This window comes from Nannospalax galili, unplaced genomic scaffold (assembly GCF_000622305.1).
Source record: "Nannospalax galili isolate Female #2095 unplaced genomic scaffold, S.galili_v1.0 scaffold6, whole genome shotgun sequence".
In the NCBI taxonomy this organism is placed as follows: Eukaryota; Metazoa; Chordata; class Mammalia; order Rodentia; family Spalacidae; genus Nannospalax; species Nannospalax galili.
The window spans coordinates 851,069-869,922 of record NW_008355036.1 but is presented as its reverse complement, the minus strand read 5'-3'; the positions used below and the strand labels follow the sequence as shown (position 1 = coordinate 869,922).

Genomic DNA, 18,854 nt, shown 5'->3' with positions numbered 1-18,854 from the left:
CCCGTGGTCCCGCCGCCGCCGCCGCATCCTCGGGGACCCCGCGCAACCGGCCGCCCGCCCCGCCCTCCCGCGGGACGATGGGAGCCTGGGCTGTGCGCCCGGAGGCCTGGCGGGCTCCGGGCCGCGCACCTGGCCCCGCAGCTCGGATCCGGGTCGGCGGGCGCACGCCCCCTCGCTTCCCCCTGCAGCTCCGACCCTGGACTCGCACCGGCGGCCGCAGCGCAGCCTTTGTTGGCCAGGTGGACCTGGCAGTGGGGATGCGGCCCCTACCCATGGCGAGCAGCCGTGAAGCCGAGGGAGCCCGGTGACGAGGAGACCGCGGGGTACTCTGCGCGGTCCGCCGCCTCCCAGCCGTTGCCCCTGCCTGGTAAAAGAGGGAACCCGCTCTCTTGTTTTGGGGGGCATTTTGGCCTTTAGGATAGTACCTGGGAGTACCTTGGGAAAACTGCCTTTTAGGGGTACTTTCTCAGGATCAGAGTCTGGCTGCTGGGCACCAGAGGTGACCCCTTTAAGCGTCTCTGCTTGGTGGAGTGGCCGGGGTCCCTGGCGGTTGGCGCGAGTTCAGGCGGATGGACCCGGCAGGGGTGACCGGGTCGGGTGTGGATTGGCATCTGCCGCGTGGTCTGCACCTAGCCGCCCTGCAGGAACCTCTGTGGTCGACGGAGACCTAGACTTTATTTTTACTAGCTTTCTCGAAATAGTGCTTGAATTGTTGGACTGGAAGTGTTTCTGCTGTAGTTTATTTCTTGTGCCTACTCGTTATATTTAAAAATCACTATTGAATTCTGCGTGTTGTGCTAATGTCAGAGAGATTGTATTTGGTTAAATAGATATTTCCTGAGAACTTTGTGATTTAAGAATGTATTCATTTTTTACAGAATTTGTGAATTTTTATTCGGGTAGAAGGAATCTAACGAGAAAAAAAAAAATCCTCTCCGATGGAACAGCTTAAAACCTTTGTATTCATCCTGAAGGACTTGTCTTTAGAAATGTTTATATACACGGACTTTTAGATTTTAGCCTCCATGCTAAAATGTCGCATGAAAACCGACTAAATAGGATGAGAGGGGGAGGGGGAGGTGGTAGGGCTTTATATATTAGGTGGAACTTAATGGGTTAGGGCGTTAGAAACCGTTTTTCACAATCAACCTCAATTCCCAGTGGTATGTGAAGCTTAAGGCACTAGTGAATTCACTATAAAGAATTCATCCAAGGGGTGTGGGGGGGAATAGCAAAATCAGAAGTTGTTATGGATTAACTTCGGCAGCCATACACTGTTCAATTGAAAAGTCTGACTAGCGAGAAGAGTCATATATTTCTGCAAAATGCTTTTAAAATACGGTTTCATGGTGCTGTCTGCTCTTTGGAACTGTATTTGTGTCCACACAAAGCTATCTTTGAAGTACTCTTTCCTATGCTAACTGGCAGAATTGTATTCACATGTGTTTAATTTGATTTTGTTTATTTGCTGTCAGGATTGCTTAAGCCTTAATTTAGGTGAGAATGCCCTAAATTAGGATGCCTTTGGAAAGGCTCTCATTGAGATTAGCCAAGGGGATTCTTGCCAAATCCCTGATCATGTTACTTGGCACAGAATTATTGATTGGTGAATCTTTAGTGTTGCTTGGGGGTGACTAAATTAATCTCTTACACCTGTCTTAAAAAAAAAAAAAAAAAAACAACAAAAAAAAACCACGCCTCTCATGGTCACTTACTGTCATAAACCCCAGGACAAGCTCTCCTGTGTGCACAGTCCCATTTAGGAAAAGTATCTGTGCCAAAATCTCACCCCTTCCAAGGTACTTTAAGCTTCTGACAGCCAGAACTCGAATTTATTCTGCCAAGTCTGTAAGAGAATTCCTTGATTCGCAGTTTTCAGGAAATTCACAGTATGACAGAAAGGCAGAGGAGACTTTGCATTGTTATTTGTAGTGGGTGGTATAAGGCATGTTTAGTTGTACCTGAGTAATACTTCTGTTATAACTATGTTTTAAAATCTTTGCTGATAGTATTAGAATGAAAGTAAGTTTTATCAACTGGGTGGCCCTTCTGTAGAGGGAATTTGATCCATTCTCACCTGAAATGGGGCAGTCCCATACTGTGACACTAGCTACATGTAACTGCTTGCTATGTGCCTGATGTGGCTGAAGGATGAATTTTTTAAATTAATGTTTACATTTGAAAATAGGAAAGAAAAACTGTTAAAAATCCATTCATTTATTTATTTTATATGTGTGGGTGCGTGTCGTGTATGGCAGTCACAAGACAATTTGGGGGAAGTCAGTTCCATCCTCCTACCGTGTAGATCCCAGGGATGAAACTCAGGCCAGCAGGCATGGTGATAAGCACCTTTAACCGCCAGGCAGCTTGTTGGCTGGGGGGGGGCGGGGAATAAAATAAAGCCTCTGCAGCAAGATTTTTGTGAATCTACTTTTTAAAGTTCATTTTTTTGAAATAAAGTGCAAAACAAATGTTTGCTATGAAAGTTTAGCTTCTGAGTTGAGATGTACTGTGAAGTATAAAATATATGCCAGGATTTCAAGACTGTATGAAAAAAACCTCTCAATTTTATATTGATACATTTGCTAACTAAAATGGATTTAAATTATTTTCTGTTTTGTTGCACTCTGGTGTGACTACTAGAAAATTTAACCTCTCTCTCTGGACAGTGCTGACTTCCGATTTTGCTCCATTTGGGTCCTGAATGTGTTATTTGCACAATTTTTGAATATGTTATGTTTTTCCTAGTGGTCTTGCTTCAGATTGTTGGGCATTAGCCCCAGTGAGGGTTTTGTTTTGTTTTTAAAGCACAATTTGGACTGGTTTTTTTTTTTTTTCTTATTACTTTTTTTTCAAGTTCAAATTACATTATTTAGGAAGTACTTAAAGCTTACAAAAATTCAAAATTATACAAACAACTCAAATTTTAGCCTTCATTGACCTTTAGCATTTCCCATATTCAGAATTAGCTTTCACATATCTGGATATAGCTCAGCAGCAAAGTACCCAGCATCCTGGAGCAGAGGAGAGAATTTATTCTATCATTTGCTCTATTCCATTATTTTGTTTGATCTGAAAGTAAGTTGCATATATTATCTCCTTTGCCCCTGAAAACCTGATAGGTATTTTTCAGAACAAAGGCATTGTCTTTATACAATGTTAGTACAGTTAGCAATCTTGGGACACTTAACATTGATGCAATACTTGAATCTGTGTTAAGTGTATCAGGTTGTCAGTTGATTCAGTCTTTTTGAGACAGGGTCTCCCTGTAGCTCCAGCTGCCTGGAACTCACTCTGTAGACCAGGCTAGCCTCGAACTCACAGAGTATCCCCCTGCCTCTGCCTCCCGAGTGCTGGGATTGAAGGCGTGCACCACCATGCCCGGCTTTTTTTTTTTTTTTTTTTTTTTAAACTAATGAGCTTTTGAACTCTTACTGGTAATAATGTAAAAGGTTATATAATTTTTCTAAACATGAAGGTCAGACTTTTATCTGATACTCTTGATTCTGGAATATCAAAACATAACTTTTCAAATCTTTTTTCACTTTTACTGAGTTCTCAGGTTTTTTTTTTTTTGTTTTTTTTTTTTTTTTTTTTTTTTTTTTGCTTATTTGAGATAGGATCTTGCTGCTGTATAGCCCAGACTGGCCCCAGAATCATGCTGCCCTGCCTTAGCCTGCTAGTGCTGGGATCACTAACATGGGCTACTGCACCTGGTTTGCTTTTTTTTCTTTTTAAAGTAACTAGAAAAATTGTATAGGTAATACATAATCACTAAAATTTTGAGTGTATTGCTTGCATGTATGTAAGTGCACCTGTGTCAGGCAGAGGGCATCTGATCCCCTGGAACTGGAGTTATGGATGATTATTAATTGACATGTGGGTCCTGGGAACTGAACCCAGGTCCTCTGCAAGAGCAGCCAGTGTTTTAACTTCTGAGCCATCTCTCCAGTCTCTCACTCTAAGGTTTTTAAAAAGCAGATAATAAGTGAAAATTAACCTGAAATCATACAGTCTAGGGAAGCTCACTATAAACATTTTAGTGGTGTCTATCTTTGTAGATGATGTGCAGAAACTATAAAAAGGCATGTTGAAGCTGGAACCAGCAATTATTTGAGTTCTGTTAAAATGAACTACTGAAAGGCCAGGTGTGTGGCACGTCTTTAATCCCAGTACTCAGGAGTCAGAGGTAGGTTAGTCTCTGAGTTTGGGGCCAGCCTGGTCTATCTACATAGCAAGTTCCAGGTCAGCTGGAGCTACATAGTGAAACCCTGTCAAAAAACAAAACAAAAACCTGAAAGAAAAGAATTTTACTGTGTGACTAAAGGTACAAGGCAATCTTGGTTCAGTAACTGCAGTTGCAATGGAAGGGCGGTTGAGAGAATTCTAAATTGCCACTAATTCAATTTTCATGAGTTGTTTTTTAGTGAGATAAACTAGATTACCTTGAAGCTTAATTAAGTTTTGTATACTATACCTTGATTTATGACCTAAAATGGAAAGTAAACCATGTAAGGTGCATTAAAATAGAATTGGATTCTAGTTCTTTCTATCACTACAACTAATAATTTTGCTGAGGGAATTTTTTTTAACATAACTGCCATGAAGTGTTTTATTTAGTTTTTGCTGTTTTGAGGAGTGACTCCAAAGACCATGCACATACATGCTAGATAAGCATTTACCCTGACTTGTGTCTCCAGCCGAAGTTCTCTTATTTTTTAATGAAGTTGTATTAAACACAACTGTTATGTTTTTAAAATAGGAAGATTAGAAAACTAACTTTTCATTCGTCTTTGTTCAGCTAGTTCCGACCCCTTTCATGGTTCTGTGCTGGGTGCCAAACTGCCACAGTGCAAGCATGCACCGGGTACTTTCTGCTGTATTAAGTGTACCTGGGTGATTCTAGGCTCATTATTGATGGAGCTCTTTCAAAAGCTCCCAGGTAATGCTGATATACAAGTAGAGAAGCAACTGTGGCAAACAAGAAAGCCCCCCCGCCCCCCACAGGTATTCTTTCCACCACTGAAAAAGTGGGTCCAGGGCTGGAGAGATGATGCAGCAGTTAAGAACACTGGCTGCTCTTCCAGAGGACCCAGGTTTGTTCTCAGCACCCACATGGCAACTAACCATCTGTCACTCCAGTTCCAGGGGATCTGACACCCACTTCTGACCTCCTCAGACATTGCATGACACAAGTGCACTTACTTACATGCAGGCAGTACTCTCAATACACATAAAAATACTTTTTTTAAAAGTGCGTCCAGCATGAGTTGAAAGTCACTTAGACTGGCTAAGGCGTGAATCTGTCTTATTCTAAGTCCACTGCTCTTTCCTTCAACTCTGTCAGTTTCCTGTTTACTTTTTTGGTTGTAGATTTCTATAATTTCATATACATGATATTAAAAACTGATAAAGACCAAAATTAACAATGACTCTTCGAAGCCATTGTTATAGTGCAGTGGACTTTACCATTCTACAGTTTTCCAATGATTAAAAAAAAAAAACTTGTGTGACTTTTTCTATAATGTGTAAACCCTTTTTAATAAGCTTGTTCTTTTTTCTTTGTATTCTGACGTTTTTAACTTTTTAAAAATTTTTATTATTTTTATTTTATGTGTATGAGTGCATTGCCTGCATGTAAGTAAGTGCACCCCTATCGTGCAATGCCTGAGGAGGTCAGAAGAGGCTGGAGTTTCGGACAGTTGTTAGCTGGCATGTGGATGCTGGGATTCGAACCTGGGTCTTCTGCAAGAACAACCAGTGTTCTTAACTGCTGAGCCATCACTCCAGCCCCAACAAAATTTTTTTTTAAAGACATGCCCTGTGGGGTGTTTTATCAGAATCAGGGTATGGCATTGTTTGGAGAAAAGGCTGCCAACACCAGATGTGTTTTACAAATAATGGTCAGTGATGAACATGATTAGGAGGAGATCGAGGTTCAGAAAGTTACTCAGTGTTTGGTGTGGGACTCCTTTAAGGTTAGTCATTGAGAGGCTCACCAGCCGGCTTTTTACTCTGCCTTCATCAGACGAATTCCCTGGTGATTGTGATGTCTGGAGGAAGAAGAGATTGTCTTGTTTATCCCCTTTTGGGGCAAACTCACATTTCAAAGTGCACTGGCATAAGACTCCTTTGGCCAAAATTTGTATTGTGTTTCTAACTAAAGCAAGGCTCTGCAGAAGAGGGATGGTCCCACCTCAACAGTCTCAGACCCATGGGACTCGCCTTCTGAAGCAGGAGGCCAGGAGGAGGGTGCAGCCTTGGGCTTGGTTGGAAAAGCAGATGTGGGTGTTGGTGATTGCAACCCGGTGTCTGCCACATGGGCACCCTACTTGGGAAGCTGTGGAGTCGAGTTGGCTGAAAGAGAAACAAATTCTTACTTGAATTACCTCTGGGTTAGAAGTTAACTGGCAAGATTGAGACATTGGAAAAGGCAATCGAATGTTAAATTTCTCCACTTCAGTTTTTTTCTCTTTTTTGGGATGTGTGTCTCTCTGTATCTATGTAGTGTGTGTGCATGTGTTGTGTGGAAGCCAGAGGTCAACATTAGGTGTTTTCCTTTGTCCCACTCCACCTTAATTTTTGAGAGACAGGGTATCCAACTGAATCTAGAGTGCACCAATTGGCAAGATTGGCTGGACAGCAAGCTCTGGGGGGTTCACCTGTCTGCCACCCCCACCCCCAAGCTGGAGATCCAAACTCAGGTCCTCATGCTGGATGAGCCAAGAGATGAGCTGATTGAAGTACAATTTTTTAATCCCTTTAATTATGAGCCTCACAGTAAAGTATCTTTAAACATCTAGTTTTGTTCATCTTAACACTCACTGTGCTTGCTTTAGCCTTAAAAACAATAAACTCTAGCCAGGTGTGGGAGTTAGCTCCTGCAATCCCAACACTCAAGGCTGAGGCAGCTCAAAGCCAAAAATTGAGGTGTAGCGGCACCTCTGTGATCCTAGCCCTGGGGATGTGGAGGCAGGAGGATCAGGGACTTAAGGCCAACCTGAGCTGCAAACAAAGAACAAAACAAAAATAAAATTAACATACTCAAGATGCAAAATCATGGCAACTGAGTTACTTTCCAAAAGTAACTCTTCCCTTGAGAGTTGAGCATTCCTGTTCCCATTCATGATTTCATGGGACTTGCTAGGACTTTATTAGAGTTTTAGTAAATTTATTCATTAATACTGAGTTTATTATCTGAGCCTACTGGAATGATTTTATAACATAAGAATGTGAAGATACCTGAGATGAAATAAGGAGGGAGAGTCATGTGTCAAGGTGCCCAGCATCCTTGCTGCCCCCCTTAACCAGCATGGAGAGCCTTTTCTTACTGTTTTTTTTTTTTTTTTTTTTTGTTTTTTTTTTTTTTTTCTTCTGTGTGTGTGTGTGTGTGTGTGTGTGTGTGTGTGTGTGTATGAGAGGGTGTTCTCATGCTCAGAAGTCATAGGACAACTTGTAGGAATTGGTGCTCTCCTTTTACCATTTGGGTCTCAGAGATCTAACTCCCCTACCTTTATTATTATTTTATTTTGAGATGGAGTGCCATGCCCAGGCTGGCCTTGAACTCCCTATGTAACAGAGGATGACCCTGAACTCTGACCCTCCTGCCTTCAGCTCCCCAAGTGCAGCAATTACTGGTGTGTACCACCATGCCTGGCTTATGCTGTGCTGGGGATGGAACTCAGGGCCTTGTGCATGCTAAACAAGCAGTCTGCCAACTGAGCTTTAGCGCCCTTTGCTTATTTCGAGCTTTTAAAAGTTGCAGTTCCATAAAATAGCCTGGTGTGTTTTCATGAATCATCACCAAGGGTAAAGAGAACATGGAGTGTCAGTGTGTCTGCCCTCTGGAGGTGACTGTTGCCCTGACCTTTACAGTGTTTACTCCTTGCTGTTCTTTATAGTCTTGCACTCTGGTTTCCTCACCACCGTATTTCTGGTTTTCCTTTTTTTTTTTTTTTTTTTCTTCTCCTCCTTAGATTCATGTAAATGGAATCATTCGGCATATTCCTAAGTATTTGGTATCCTTCACGAAACACGATTTTGAGAGTTGTTTGTACTGAGCATAACTGTGGTTCATTTGTTTCTATTGCTGTATTGTATGAATAGACTACAACTTGCTCTGCCCTTGGACATTTGAGTTGTTTCCACTTTGAGGTTAAGATAATGCTGTTCTCTCTGTGGCTTTGCTGAAAATCTTTTTGTTTTCTTAGGCTCTAAGGATTGAACCCAGGGCCTCTGGCTTGCTCAGCACATGCTCAGCTGCTGAAGTAATCAAACCCTTTACTCTTGTAATCACATATTTTGAAGAAATTCTGCTTTTTTCCCATATACAGATGTTCAGTCTGCTCTGTTCATTGTTAAGGTTGGGCTTTTTCTTTTTTTGTGGTGGTATTGATATTAAACCCATGGCATTATACATGCTAGGCAAGTACTCTGTTACTTGAGCTATATCTCGCTTTCATTTTTCTATTACTTTATATGTGTGAGTGTATTGCTTGCTTGTATGTAAGTGTACCTGTGTCATTGTTGAGGTCAGAAGAGGGTGTCAGATCCCCTGGAACTGTAGTTACAGATGTTGTTAGCTGCCATGTGGGTGCTGGGAACTGAACCTGGGTCCCCTGCAAGAGCTGACAATGCTCTTAACCGCTGAGCCGTCTCTCCAACCCTTTTTTATTTTGAGACAGGGTCTTGAAAAAGTATCCAGGCCAGCTTTAAACTACCCTGTAGCCTTGAACTTGTGATGCTCCTGAGTAGCTAGATTTTAGGCCTGTGCCATCAGGTGTCTTTTTCCTTTGCTCAGCCCCGCCACTTAATGTAAACTCAAGTTTCTATTTTTGTGAATCCATCTAAATTTCTTTTTCTTTCCTTTTTCTTTTTAAACCTTTTTGAGACAGGGTCTCCCTGTAGCCCCCAGCTGGCCTGGAACTAGCTATGCTAGAGCAGACTGGCCTTGAACTCACAGAGATCTGCCTCACTCTGCCTCCCAAGTGCTGAGACTAAAGGTGTGCACCACCATACCTGGCTCCATCTAAGTTTCTTATTTCCTTATGACCTCTCTGTTATTACTAAATAAGGTTTTACATCTTCTAGAACAACTTGGCTATTTCAGTAATGCTTTAATTATTCTTTAACCCATTTCTTTCTATGTAAGTTTACCATATGCCATCAAAACTATACTTGTTGGAATTTGTTTGGGATTACATTGAGTTTATAGATCAGTTGAAGGAAATAGGCATTTTTCTAACTGTGTCTTCCAGTCTAGGAAAAGAGCATATGCTTTAAGTTAGGTCCTTTGTGCTCAGTATTTTATGGCTTTCTGCATAGAGATTTGTACATCTCTTGTTAGATTATTAACAGGTATGTTTGCTTTGTTTTGGGGGTTGGAAGTTGGGTTTTTTAAGTGAATTTTTGTGATTTTCATACAACATAAGTTGATGGTATTTAGATTCCCTCCCCTATCCATACCTCCCCTTATTGCCCATTGCCCAATTCATTATACTTTCTCATATATATGTATATGTATATGTATATGTAGGCCTATATAGTCTGATTTGTGTCTCCAGATGTCATGCAGTGTGGGTCCATCCATTGGAACCCCATTAACCTACTAAGAGTCCTATGCTTGAAAGAGACTCTGCCCCTCCCAACAGCTATCAGTTGCCAAAATTTCTTTAAATGGGGTTGGAGCTTCTTACCCACTTTCTTATGTCTATCCTGGGATTTTTTTCTGGTTTGATCCTGCGTGGGACTTGTTCATGCTGTCACTGTTGCTGTGAGTTCATATGAGTAACTGACTAGCTGTCTGGAAAACTCTGTTTCCTTGTGGTCATCGTTCTGCTCCGTCTTCTGAAATGATCCTTGAGCCTTGGGAGGCAGAAGTTTGGTATTGGTGTCCTATTCAAGGATAAACACTCTGCAGCCTCTTGTTCTCTGCATGTTGGCCTGTGGTAGGTTTCTGTGTTAATCATCATTGTTACATAGGAAGCTTCCCTGGTGAGAGTTGAGAGCTGCATTAAACTATGGGTGTAATAATGTCATTAAGAGCCAGTTTAATATAACTGTTTAGTAGGAAACTAGTATTAGGTTCTCCCTTATGTCCTGTGACCTGACTAGCTATAACCCCAGCTGGCCTGGAATTCATTATGTAAGACCAGGCTGGCCTTAGTCTCACAGAGATCCGTCTGCCTCTGCTTCCCGAGTACTGGGTTGAAAGGCATGCACCATCATGTCTGGCTCTGTCTGCTAGTTCAAGCTTAATTGCATTGTGATCAGAGTGTTTGATTTGTTTGACTGCAGTCTCTGTGAAGTTTCTTGAAATGTAGTATTAATAATAAAATTTTTATTGTGTGCATGAAGAGAATGTGAATTTTGTAGTCATTCCTGGTTATTTTGTATGTGTTCTGATCTTGTTTTCATGTTGTTTGGATTATTACCTTTTTTATAAATATAAGTATTTTATTATTTTTATTTTGTGTGTGTGAGTGTTTTGCCCACATGTGCACTTGTGTTGTGCAATGCCTGTGGAGGTCAGAAAGGGCATTGGATTCCTCTGGATTCCTCTGGAACTGGATTTACAGTTGTTAGATGCATGTGGGTGCTGGGAATTGAACCCAGGTCCCCTGCAAGAGCAGCCAGTGCCCTTAACCACTGAGCCATCTCTCCAGCCCTGCTTATTTTGTTATGTGTATGAATGTTTTGTCTGCATGTATGTAAGTGTACCACATGTGTGCAGTGCTCAAAGAGGCCAGAAGAGGGTGTTGGATCCCCTGGAACTGGAATTACAGATGGTTGTTGACCACCATGTAAGTGCTGGGAACTGAACCTGGGATCCTCTGCAAGAGCAGCCACTTAACCACTGAGCCATCTCTCCAGCCCCTCCCAGTGGTTTTTCAAAAAAATTTTTTCAGTTACTAAGAAAGGTATATTTAATCCTTACTGTTTTTGGGGGGGAAGGGGTGTGTGTGTGTGTGTGTGTAGGCCAAAAGAAAGGGCATTGGCGTACCCTGGAGCTGGAGTTAAAGGCAGTTACGGGCTGCTGAACATGGGTGCTGGAACCGAACTCAGATTTTCTGGAAGAGAACAGCAAGCATTCTTAATCACTGAGCTATCTCTCCAGCCCTCCTTCACCAGTGATTTTTATGTACACTTTTTTTTTTTCCTCTTAGTTCTAATAAGTTTTGCTCTGAGCCTTTTTGTATCTCAGGAAAACAAACAAAACCCTCATACTTTTCAAAATGCATCCAGTAATGTTTTACCTTACTACTTAAAAAATATTTATTATGGATGGGAGAGATAGCTCAGCCATTAAGAACACTGGCTGTTCTTACAGAAGACCCAGGTTCAAATCCCAGCACCCACATGGCAGCTGACAACTGTCTGTAACTCCATTTCCAGGGGATCTGACAACCTCTTCTGTCCTCCAAGGGCATTGCATGACACGGGTACACTTACCTACATGCAGGCAGTACATGCATATGCATAAAATAAAAATAAAATATTTTAAAAATTGTGTGTATAGATGCATGTTTATATGCATATTCACGATGGACGTGGGTGAAGGCCAGGGTTCTATATCAAGTGTCATTCCTTAGGAGCTGTCCATTGTCTTTTGAGATATGTCTCTAACTGGGACCTTGGGCTCCTAGATTGGACTTGGCTGCCTAGCCAGTAAGCCCTAGGAGTCCTTATATCTTGCTGGGGATTGCAAGCATGTGCTACAACACCTGTCCTTTTTTTAAAAATATTTTGTTATTTTATTATTATTTTTTTTTATGTGTATGAGTATATTGCCTGCATGTGAGTGCACCCGTGTCGTGCAATGCTGTAGAGGTCAGAAGATGGCTTCAGATTCCCCTGGAACTGTTGTTAAGGATGGTTTGCAGCCACCATGTGGGTGTTGGGAATCAAACCCGGGTCCTCTGCAAGAGCAGTCAGCGCTCTTAACTGCTGAGGCATCTCTCCAGCCCCCACACCTGCCTTTTTATGTAGGTGCTGGGATCAAACTCAGGTCCTCATGCTTGCATAAAATTGCCGAAAACAAGATTCAACAGAAAAAAGTTTGATAGTAACCAGAGAAAAGGGCCACAGATGATCTTCAAATAATTTACAACTATACTAACAGCTAATTCCAATAAGTGATTCATAATGTTCAATACCAGAAATGAAATACGATCTTTAAGAGCTGAAAAGATAACCTCAGTGAGTAAAGCACTTGCTGGGCAAGCCTGACCACCTGAGTTAGGTCCCTGAAACCTATATAAAGGTGGGAAGAGAAAACCAACCCTACAAAGTTGTCCTTTAACCTTTGCTCTCATGCCCCCCTCCACAATATGCACACACAATAGTAGTAGTAATAGTAATTTTAAATGATAAATTCTGTTCCCAACCTCTGTTGTTAACACCAAAAAAGTATTGCTGGCGAGATGATGTCCCTGTTAAAGGTACCCTCTGTCAAATATGACCTGAGTTTGATCCTTGGGACCCACATGGTGGAATGAGAGAGTGGACTCCTGCAAGTTGTCCACTGACCTCCACACCTGCACTTTACACACCCACCCACCCAAGTACGCACATGTATGCAAAATAAATAAAATGTTTTTGTGTGTGTTTGTGTGTGTGTGTTTTTTTGTTATTGTTGTTTTTAGTTTTTTTGAGACAAGGTCTCCCTGTAGCCCCAGCCCAGCTGTCCTGGAACTCACTATGTAGACCAAGTCGGCCTTGAACTCAGCTCCACCTGCCTCTGCCTCCTGAGTGCTGAGAGTAAAGGCATGGGCCAGCCACCACACTGGACAAAATAAATAAAATGTTTAAAAAAAAAAAAAAAAAGTAAAAAAGTTATTTGGCACCAGGTAGAGTTATCTCTTTTTTCATTTTTAAGGCGTATATTCCATTCCTGGTATTGAATGTTACCAGTCACTTTACTGACTGAGTCCTCTCCCCAGCCTCTTTATCAGTATTTTGGCTTAATATTTCCATTCTTCAAAAAAAAATTGTTGAAGTGTTTTCAGTCAGGGGCTCAGACTGGCCTTGAACTTTTGATCCTCCTGCATTAACCTGCTGAGTGCTGAGATTACAGGAATGCTGGATTATAGGAATGTTCCACCACATTCAGCTTCCATCTTTATATTTTAGATTTTTTATTTTCTGGAGTAGAGAGTCTTTGTCTTTTAGTAGAATATATAGCCCATTTACATGTAATTTGATGAATAACATTTGGGTTTTCGTGACTATATTTGCATAACCTGTTAGTGGTTACTTTAGACATTTCAATATTCTGTGGCTGGTGAGATGGTTTTAGTCAGTAAAGTGCTTGCCACACAAGCATGAGGATCTGAGTTAGATCCCCAAAACCCATGTGAAAAAGCTGGGTGTGGTGCATGCATTTGTAATCCCAGTACCAGGGAGATTGAGACAGGCAAATCCCTGGAGCTTGCTGGGCAGCCAGCCTACTCAAATTAATGAACTCCATGTTCAGTGATAGAGCTTGTCTCAAAAAATAAAGTGGAGAACGATAGTGGAAAACACCTGACGTTGATCTCAGACCTACATACTTACATACATGGTACTTGCCTCTGCCTCACATACTCCCACATTCACACAAACATGCATACAGACACATGCACAATAAATTTCAATATCCTTTACTTATTAGTGTTATTTAGAACATTTATAATTTTCTGGATGCTATGAGGATCATAGAACATACTGTGTTTAAGCTCTCAACTTTTATGCCATTGTTACGTATATTGCTTTCATGTACATTTTAAAATCACAGACGTTGTACCAAACCTTGTTTTATACATTCACATAAATTTAGATTGGTGGCTACCAACTCTCTCTGGGAAATTTTTCTAAAAAACAGATGCTTGGGTCCCCATTCAGGTAGAGTGCATCAGGATTACTTGGTATGGTAGGACAGTTTTAATCATTACTGGTCTTGTCTTTTTGTTGTTGTTCTTTTGAAACAGGATCTCCCTGTAGCCCCAGCTGGCCTGGAATTTACTATGTAGACCAGGCTGGCTTTGGGCTCATATAGATCTGCCTGCCTCTGCCTCTCAAGAGCTGGGACTACAGGTATGTGCCACCACACCTGGCTGGTCTTCTCTTTTAATTTCTGTTGAAATGGTCTCATGTGGGGGAAGCTGGCTGAAAATTGACTAGGTATCCAACAATGACCTTGGACAACTGATCCTCCTAATCCACTATGTCCTGCTTTGTTGGTATTTCTTAACATTTCTTCAGGTAACCCAATTGAGAACCTTCAATTTAGGTTTACATATGTAATCCTTTATTTTTTTTAATTTTTAAAAATTTTATGTGTGTGCGTGTATTGTCTGCATGTAGGTAAGTGCACCCGTGTCACGCAATGACTGAGGAGGACAGAAGAGGCTGTTGGATCCCCTGGAACTGGAGTTAGGACAATTGTTAGCTGCCATGTGGATGCTGGGATTTGAACCCAGGTCTTCTGCAAGAACAGTCAGTGTTCTTAACCGCTGAGCCATCTCTCCAGCCTCACACATGTAATTCTTTTTGTTCATTTTTTTTGCATCTTTCATCATCACCTTTGTGGTGTAAATTTCTACCAATTTAAAAAAAAACTTTTAAAATTGTCTTAAGAGGGGCTGGAGAGATGGCTCAGTGGTTAAGAGCACTGGCTACTATTGGAAAAGACCCGGGTTTAAATCCCAGCACCCACATGGTGGCTAACAACCATCTGTAACTCCACTTCCAGAGGTTATACCCTCTTCTGTGCTCTGCAGGCATTGCACAACACAGGTGCACTTACAGACATGCATGCGTAACACGCATACCCATAAAATAAAAGTAAATTTTTAAAAACTGTCTTAAGAGTAAGCTTAGCTCAGTTGGTGACGTTGTATGAAATATTTTTACATTTATTTCATGAGTCTTCACTGATCTAAACAGATCCTTAAATGTCTCTCATCCTCCCTTTTTTTGAGGTAGTTTTTACGGGTTTTTTGTTTTTTTGAGACAGGATCTCCCTATAGCTTCAGCTGGACTGGAACTCTCTATGTAGACCAGGCTGGCCTCAGTCTTACAGAGACTGCTTGCTTCTGCCTCCCAAGTGCTGGGACACCCTGCTCTTGAGGCAGTCTTGATATGCAGCCCAGGCCGGCCTGGAACTTGCAGTCTGCCTCTGCCTCTCACCCAAAGGCTGGGGTTGCAGATGTGAGCCACCATACCTGGTTTCAAATACCTTTTTCTTTTGAGGTGCTTGTGAATGTGAGGGTTTCCATGTACTCTTTCTCTGTATCTCTTTTTCTTTTGTTGACAAAATCAGTTGGGAATAGAATTTCTTTTATCAGTTTAAAGATCTTCTTTTCTGCTATTGAATGTTACATACCACTTATTGGAGTTAGCTGTTAGTATCGTTGTTAATTCTTTAAAGATCATCTGTGACCCTTTTCTCTGGTTACTTTTAAGCTTATTGAATCTTGTTTTCTGAAATTTTAGTGCTGCATTTTTTAGGTGTGAATTTCTTTTTTTAACAGTCTCATGTAGGCCAGGCTTAGGAACTCACTTTGTAGCCGAGGATAACCTTGAACGCCTGATCCTCCTCCCTCCACTCCCCAAGTGCTAGATTCTAGTGTCCACCACCATGCCTGACTTTTAGGTGTGAGTTCTTACTCATTGCTGTGGAGCTCTTTCAATCTGTTTGATTTGATGCCTTTTATTACTTTGGAAGTTCTCAATTATTTTCTTTTTTAAATCTTTTAATATCTAAATACTTGTTCCTAATTCTCTCTTTTCCCATAGGACTCTAAAAAAAATCTTAAAGCATTGCCCTACTGTGTATTGATATTTCTCCTCACTTATTATATTCTTTAGACTCATCTTCCTGCCTACTGACAATTTCTTCATCTGCCAGTAAGTTCATTTACTGAGTTTTTTTGTTTGAGACAGGGTGACCTATAGCCCAGGGTGGCCTCATAGTCTATGTAGCCAAAGATAAGCTTAAGCTTCTAACCTTCCTGCCTCCACCTCCTGAGTGCCACTGTGCCTAGTTTATGTAGTGCTGGCAGTGAGCTAGTGCATACTAGGCAAGCACTCTTGTAGCTGAGTGCCACCCCCAACCCCTACATACTGCATTAATTTGTTGTGGTTTTCAGTTTTATAATTTAAAATTTGTTCTTTTTCTTTTTAGGTCACAGCCAAAATTCTCAATATTACATATATTTTTAATATCTTTGGACATGGCTTATAGTCTGTCTAAAATTCTGGTGCCTGGGGTTCCTGTGGACCTTTTCTTTTTGTCTTTAAGACTGGCTTTTATTCATGTGATTAGCAGGTATCAAGTAGTAGATTCTTGTGTTGGTAGGAGCAATAAAAGGTGGTGGGAGTTACGGTGTAGTTACTGTGTCTAGTGTTTGTGTGCTTTCATTGAATCATCAGGACAACCCTCTTGATGGGAATTAAAATCATCTCTGTCTTACAAGGACCAAAACATGTACAGATAAGTAACTTAACCAGTCACCAGTGAGTGAGGAACTTGTTCTGGATTTCGTGCTAGCTGGAGAACAGATGGCCCTGGAGGACAGGATATCTCTGAGCAGCATGGGGTAGCAAAGACATATGGAGAAGGGTAGTTATTTGGGCACTCATTGTTTAGCCAGAAATTTGGAATAGGCACTCATTAGTAATCACAAAATAAAGGGGGAAAACAATGCAGTTTTTCACTGTTTCCCCATCACCAAGTCACTAACACATATGGAATTTACATTTCCAGTAGCAGAATATGACTTGAATGTGTGTGATGTTTCTTACTTATTTGCTTCTTCTTAAAATGTGTTGTTAGAAATATTCTTGAAGGGTCTAGGAGTTGAAGCTCAGTGATAGAATGTGTGCTCAGCATTCTTAAGCTCAGGTCCTGGTGCCTGTGGGCACTCACATGCTTATGCACCCACATGTAAAGTTTGTCTTAAAATTTTTGTTTATGTGTATGAGTGTTTTGAGTGTAAGTATATAAGTGTACCATGTGCATGCAATGCCTCTGGAGGTGAGAAGAAGGTGTTGGATCCCTGGAACTGGAGTTAGGATGGTTATTATGGGTACTAGGAACTGAACCTGGGTTCTCTGCAAGAGCAGCCAGTGCTCTTAACCAATGAACTATCTCTCCAGTCCCTCCCCCTCCTCTTCCTCCTTTAAAAATCTTTTTCTACGTTGACTCTTTACAAATGATTATTGTGATGACTCTTGCCATAAATCCTGTTAAAAAAGAAATGTGTAGTCATTGTGAACAATTAAAAATACTGGTAAGCCAAAAAAAAAAATTAACAAATTTAACATATGGATAAATATCTATTTTGTTTTCTGTACATCTTCTCAAAGAGTAGATCCCCTTTATATATTTATAATCCATTTTTCCCACTTAACATATTGAATAATTTTATAGGGTATTAAATATTTTATAGCATGTCTTCTAAATAAATGACCCTTCGTGGTTTGGGTCTTGGAGACTTGCTGAAATTTTAAGTGGGCAGTGCTCACCCCTCTAAAACCGCCTTTCATACCTGATTTTGGATTTGGACACTTACACTCTTGCATAAACTTTTTTTTAGTCTTTTTGAGACAGGGTCTCCCTGCAGCCCCAGCTGTCCTGGAACTCACTATGTAGACCAGGCTGGCCTTGAACTCACAGAGATCTGCCTGCCTCTGCCTCCCAAGTGCTGGGATTAAAGGCGTGTGCCGCCATACCCGGCTTTGCATAAGCATTTTTAACAAATTTGGGGTGCTTTCTTACTAGCTAGTGGTTAGATATTTGCAGCAATATTGGAACTTTGAATATTTGATATATTTTGCCCAGATTTTTTTTTTTTTTCCTGGTCTTTTTGAGACAGGGTCTCCTTCTGGAACTCGCTCAGTAGACAAGGCTGGTCTCAAACTCAGAGATCCACCTGCCACTGCCTCCTGAGTGCTGGGATTAAAGGCATGTGGCACCATGCCCGGCCTTTGCCCAGATTTTTATAATGTATAAGAATGAAAAAATGGGAGAGGTGGGGCTGGAGAGATGGCTCAGCGGTTAAGAGCACTGACTGCTCTTGCAGTGGACCTGGGTTCGATTCCCAGCACCCACATGGTGGCTATGAACTGTCTGTTACTCCAGTTCCAGGGGAATCCGAAGCCCTCTTCTGACCTCTGCAACATTGCACGACATGAGTACACTCACGTACATGCAGGCAGTACACTCATACACATAAAATAAAAATAATAATTTTTTTTTAATGGGAGTGGAAATGCTTATTTTATGATTTGGTAGATGGTTGCTGTTCTCTAGGTGGAGATTCTTTGAACATTGATCACACTCAGAGAGTTCAGTTACATTGATTGGAATGTATTAGATGCTAGAAATGAGTATTCAAGTATGATTTCCTTCTTCAGAACACTAGAAGTAATTGAGATTTGAAATGAATAGCATGCTAGTAGCAGAACACCTAAGTGATGTGCATATCTTGCTCATGTGATGTTTTGCTTTGTTTAGTGTGTATGCATATATGTATTCATGGTTGTATACTCATGGGTGTGGAGGCCCAGGTTGATGTGTTTTCCTCAGTCACTCTTATTTTTTAAGGCAAGGAAAGTCTCTCACTGAGCTTGGAATGCTCAGATTCAGCTAGACTGACTCGTCAGTGAACTCCAGGGACCCATCTTCCTCCTCCTCATTATTGGGTTATAGATGCCTGCCACTGTGCCCAGCTTTTTTTTTTTTTCTTAAATAAATTATTGAGAATTTCATACATGCATATATAAGGTGTTTTGATCAAATCCTTGCCCACTTCCTCCCCTCCAATTCCTCCCATATCTCCCCATCACTTTTTTCTGATAACTTCATGTAC

General features: G+C 41.2%; 1 protein-coding gene across 4 annotated transcripts in view; it reads left to right on the top strand.

Moving 5' to 3' along the window:
* The window catches only part of Aplp2 (amyloid beta precursor like protein 2), a 71,597-nt gene that overhangs the window by 380 nt on the left and 52,363 nt on the right, over nucleotides 1-18,854 (top strand). The window lies entirely within an intron of this gene.